A 6,136-nucleotide genomic window follows, 5' to 3' on the forward strand; every position below is an offset into this window, starting at 1 on the left:
GGGTTAAATAAATGAAGATGTTCTTCTCAAAGAAGTGCAAATGGCCAATAAACATGAAAAAAATTGTTCAAAATCAGGATTTGGAGGGAGAGTCAGTGGTTATGAGTATCTACTGCCCTAATTTGGTTCCCAGAACCCACCCATAGGCAACTCACAACTGCCTGGCCTGTAACTCCAGCTCCGAGGGAATCCAATGCATCTGGCCTATGAGGGCACCTTCTTTTTTTACATGTGCACTTGTAACACACACACACACACACACACACACACACACACACACACACACACACAAATTTAAAAATAAATAATTATTTTTAAAAATGTTCAACCTCACTGGACATCGAAGAAATACAATTAAAACTACAATGAGGGCTCTCACGATAGCTGAGCCTCTTTCTAAACTGGCACACCCTAAGGACGACGCCATGTTCAGCTCAAGCGCCAAGATTGTGATGTCCAATGGTGAGAAACCGGATTTGGGGTCTGGCATCTCTTAGGGCTGTTCGAGCTGGAGATGAACTCAGATCTCAAGGCGTAGCTCTGGGAACTCCACCTCACAGCGGCCAAGGACACTGAAGTTGGAAAGCTATCATACTTTTTGTACCAGCTGAAATCTTTCCAGAAAATTCAAATCCAAATTGGAGAAAAAGTTCCGTGGGAAGCACGTGGTTTTCATTGCTCAGAGGAGGATTCTGCCCAAGCCAACCTGGAAAAGCGGCAAGAAAAATAAGCAGAAGCGCCCCCCAGAAGCCGCACGCTGACAGCAGTGCACCATGCCATCCTTGAGGACTCGATCTTCCCAAGTGAATTTGTGGGTAAGAAGATCCGTGTGAAACTGCATGGTAACCGGCTCATAAAGGGTCATTTAGACAAAGCACAGCAGAGCAACATGGAGCACAAGGTGGAAACCTTTCCTGGTGTGTATAAGAAGCTCACAGGCAGGGATGTTAACTTTGAGTTCCCAGAGTTTCAGTTGTGAAGAAAATGACTGAATAAAGTGTCATTCATAGTAAAAAAAATTTTTTTAATTAAAAAAAAACTATAATGAAATCCCATTATATCAGTCATTAAGAAAATAAGTAATAGGGGCTGGGCATGGTGGCACACATCTTTAATCCCAGCACTTGGGAGGCAGAGGCAGGCAGATCTCTTTGAGTTTGAGGCCAGCCTAGTCTACAAGGAGAGTTCCAGGACAGCCAAGGTTACACAGAGAAACATGTCTCGAAAAACAAACAAACAAACAAAAAACAAAGTAAAGTAATGATAAAACTTGGTGAGGATATGGACAAAAGGAAATCCTTATATACTGCTTGTGAGAATATATATTAATCCAACCACTGTGGAAATAAGTATCCTTGAAATACTGAAAATAGATTATCATATGGCCCAGCTACACCACACCTGGGTATTTATGCAAAGGACTTCAGCTCAACTGTCAGAGAGATCCCTGCACATCAATGTACACTGCATCACTATTCATCATACCTAAGTTATGTAACCAATCCAGTGATCTAAAATACAGAAGTGGATAAGAATTATTTTCAGCTATAAAATGACTGCAGTTTTATTATTTGGAGAAAAATGGATGCAACTGGACATGATCATACTAACTAAAGTCAGTCTCAGAAAGATGAATGTATGTTTTCTCTCATTTGCAGTTCCTAGATTTTATATAGATACATAAAATGTGTGTACACATAACATGAAAGTAGAAGTGAAGCTCTCTGAGGAAACGGAGGCGACTAGTGAAAGGCAGAAGAATGAGAAAAGGGAGAATGAGAGGATGAGAAAATATGTTTATTGTACAAAATGTATTTGTATGAAAATGGCCATGTAAAATAGTACTATGATATGAATAATACAAACAATGAAGCAAAAACTAAAAACAAAATGACTTTAAGGAACAGAAATAACAGTGAGTTTTAAGCAAACAGAATGTAAATACTGAAAGAATAGCTCTGTTTAATAGCATTTAATTCCACTTAAAGCATGAAAAATGAAAGTAATAGCAGGAAGTCTGTTTAGTTAATTTGGTAAATAGAAAAAGATTCAACCCTGGCATTTGGCATTGCAAAAACACAGACTAAGTAGTTGATTGATTGATCTACTTTCAATAACTTGTGTGGACATCCTGTAGCCACAGACTTGGTTTATGGACTATTGCTTTAAAGGACACAGAAATTCTACCACCTAGAGCAAAGTAAAGAGAGTTACAGTGACTCAGCAACTTCCACTAAAACTTTTCCCACACTGGGAAGCTCCTCCACTGGATTGTTTCACATATAGACCCAAACCTAGTTGGTTGTCTTTTCCTAGTCTTAGTACCTCCTAGTGTGGCACTGAACAATTTGTGATGACAGAAGCCACTACTACAGTGTTGTCCAGGCCCTTCTCGTTTTCTAGTTCAAATCCTTGCTCATGCTGTTTAAGTACTTGTTCCCAGTGACAGCTTTCAGCCAAACAGAACACACTGAATGCTGCATTCCAATCCACTCTGTCCTGCTGGGCTCTGAGTAAAACAGTCTCTTCAAACTCCATCATGTGAACTTTTCACAAGGAACAATCTCCCTCAGACAATTCCATTCAGACATACTATCCGTGACACTGGGTCTTGGGAAGACGTGACATCACAGACTTTCCCCTCTGCCAGGGTCATGACCACCAAAGTTGTATTTAAGAGGCTCCCACGTGGTTTGGCACATGATTTTCTTAACAATTTAACATTTCCCCCCAATGTTCCCATAAGCTTTCAATTTAAGATACTCAATGCTTAAATACAAAATTGGGTTCTGGTGTCAAGAAAGCCAGGGATTTCAAGAAGAATGAGAAAATTGCAGCCCGGGTAGGAGGGTAAATGTAAGACAGAATACGTATAACACATGCCATATGTGGAGCTCTGGAGCAGGGTGTTAGAAAGCATAAAAACAGAAAGTATTGCATCAACCAAGAGGCTGTGTTTTTAGAGACATGCTCGGGGTGCACTGGCCTAGCAAACGAAAGGCCCTGGGTTCTCTCCCTAGCACCATGAAAAAACACTATCCAACATTTGAAAAAAAATTTTTTTTAATTTAAAAAGTAAAACCTTTTAAAAAGTCTCTGCAGCCAGGGTTTAGAGATGAGGGCGTTAGAAGTGGCAGGAAGATTACTCCTCTGAGCTGGATAGCCAATTTGCCTCTAATTAGGCTACAATGGGAGCAGAGCAGAAACTCCACTGCATTCTGAGGAATTTGCAGCTGTCTTCAGAAAGCCCTGTCCAGCAGCTACTGAAGAAGACATTGGATTCCTCTCAAAGCTCTTTAAATGAAGAAAGCAGCTTATTTATCAAGCTGGTTTCCATACCAGTTCTTCCCAGAGTTGGAGCCTGTGAAACTGCCAACCCTCCAAGTCTCCCTTTTTGTGCACTGAATCTCAAAATCTATCTGGCTAAAAAATATACTCTGACATAGCATTTTTGGAAAAGAAATTGCCCGAACCATATTTGGCCGTACTATGCAAAGGAGCTATGTCTAACCTGCTTCCTGAGGGCAGCATGCACCCCCAAGGTAGGTATGAATGTGGCCCTGCAGAAAATAATAAACTTTCATAGAACATTGTGAGATTATTTTTAGGAACCAGATCTTGCAGTGTTTTGTAGATAACAATGTTGTACCACAACATCAAACATGCTTGTGAGTTTTAACTTGGTGTGGAAAGTGGAACCAAAAGAAGGAGAGGGTTGAACTACATAAACATGTTCCCATCCCACAGGTAGACATCCCACAGCTGCCTAGACAATTTCCTAGCTTTGAATAATTTCACCTTAGCAATCCTAACTGCAAGGAGTTGGTTATATGCCTACCTAATGACATCATAGGTTAGGGTGCAGAGTTTCAGGGGGCCCAAAAGACCATTTAGCAAACCAGTGACTATTTAATATACCAAACAAAAAAGGGCTTACTCAAAGGTTAGCTAGTTACTGGGAAAATCGAGGCTTAATATAGGTACCCTGTTTTTCCATCAATGCCCTATACATGGTAATCTTATGTCAAATTAAAATGAAGATCAATAACTTACTTGTTCTAGTTCTTTGCGGAAGCATATTTAGTGTTCCACAGAATAAAAATCTTCCTCTGAAGTTATGTTTTGAGCTTTCTTTCCTTAAATAATTTTATTACAAGTCTTCTTTTTCATTGAAAATACAGAAGTATAGTATAATTGTGGGGTTCTGCTGAAAGGTAGAAGTCTGATGCTTCCAGATAGCTTCTGAACTCGGTATATAGCAATGGCACTACCTTTCTTATCGGGGTCCCCTCTGTCAACCTAGAAACTCTAAGGAGCATCACATAGCAAGCAAGGAAGATTACAGGCCTGGCCCTCTCCTGATAAGAAACCTGTTCAGCAAGCACCTGGGGATTCCTGGAGATACCCTACCCTATGTTGAGGAGTTCCTAGCCTTCAGCAAATAACCTTTAATTGTACCTAGAAGTTCTTCCCCCACCCATATGATAATTAAGTACTGTGTTTTCCTTCTTATCATAGGACCCTGTGATACTGCATGTAAATGAGGTACTCTACCACTGTGTATAGACAAGTATCCAGGAACCTCTGGCCTTAGAGAATTAGACATGTTCACCCACAAACCCCTCCACACTGCCCAAGGTTTATAAATAAAAGCTGCTGGTTTGATCCCTTATGCTCACGCCATTCCTCCACCATGACTGTCTAAGACTCCATTTATTCTGGGGAAGAATTGCTCCTGGATGCCCAGAGCTTGACTACCAGTTAAGGCAGTTATGATGGAGCTACTCCATTGCCACTAGCCCAGTGCTGACCGCTGGCAAAGCACTGCTGGGCCTCTGTCTCACTGGACCTGATTGACGGCTGGTTCCCACATACATCTCTAGGGAACTGAGCACCTTGGGAATGAGAATGCATAATTTATATTTCAATGTAGTACATAAAGCTGCAAACTGACAGTTAGAATGATGACCCCCAAAGTGAAGAGTTTGAATGGAGAGAACATTGTATCCTGGCATAGAAAGGCAAGAAAGGTATCCAAGAAATTAATAAGTTAAAGCTTGGAGTGACCTGACCCTCTAGCATAAGGATCAGTTGGGTAGAAAGTGAGGGTGCATCCCAATTCAGGTAAAAGGACCCAGCCACAGTGATGATTTTTTCAAAAGTAGACGGGAAACTTCAAGTGGTCTGTTTTGGTTGGCAGCTAGATTTGCCATAGTGGTGACAAGGTGATGACATGCTCCATGAATTAAAATATCAAACAGTGACCCCGAAATAAACACAACACAGTGCCAAGTTAGAGTGAATTCAAAATGCAAGTTTCTCATCTGTACCCCACCATCAACATATGATTTTAAAAGGCCATGCATAATATAACTAAGGGAGGTACAGTGAAGGGAGCAACAGAATTTACCAATGGGGAACTGTGGGCCTCTAGGTCAGCTTCCCCTTTTGTAAAATGAGTAGTTGATCCTGCTGTGGATGGAGTCTTATAATTTGTGAAGATTTTGCCATACACTGTTACTAGAAGATCAAATATAAATGTTTATAGACTGCCAAACAAAGGCCTGGGCTACTACTGAGTAATCAATCGTTCACCACTGTACCTACTCCACATTTTATAAGAGCCTTCGTGATCTAATTGCAATGTTTTCAAAGTATCAGTTGGTTTTTAATTTTTATGAGAAAGCAGTAGTTTAATAGAGAAAAATATTCAGCTAAAGATTGAGAAACAAGTATTCTCTCAAGCTTCAATACAGAGAAAAATTGGGTCTTATCATGTAGTCCCAGGTAGCCTGAAGTGTAGATCAGGCTGGCTTCAAATTTAAACTTAGAAAGGTCCACTCTCTACCTCCTGAGTGCTGGGATTAAAGACATGTGCCCCTATACATGGTTCACATGTTTAATTTTTACTTGAAGCTAGAACGAAAATATATAAAATATGCGACATGATGAGAAAGATGCTAGCTATAAATAGGTAGATTCATGGTAGACACATAGAAAGTTTTCCTACAATGACCAATTTAAAATGAGCTCCTTGAATCAATCACATACCTCAGGATCAGAACCACATTCAGACTTCATGCTTCGTACTTATAGATCTCTGCCTGGGACCCGCTCACTGAGATTTTTAAGTCAG

The 6,136-nt window shown here is 40.4% G+C and overlaps 1 pseudogene across 1 annotated transcript; it reads left to right on the plus strand.

Moving 5' to 3' along the window:
* The first annotated feature begins 425 nt into the window (after positions 1–425).
* LOC311601831 (small ribosomal subunit protein eS7-like) lies at positions 426–1,002 on the plus strand (annotated as a pseudogene). Its single transcript has one exon. The product of its transcript is annotated as a small ribosomal subunit protein eS7-like (transcript).
* The last annotated feature ends 5,134 nt before the right edge of the window (positions 1,003–6,136 follow it).

The sequence above is a fragment of the Acomys minous genome (genome assembly GCF_964271855.1).
Source record: "Acomys minous genome assembly, chromosome: 7".
NCBI lineage: Eukaryota > Metazoa > Chordata > Mammalia > Rodentia > Muridae > Acomys > Acomys minous.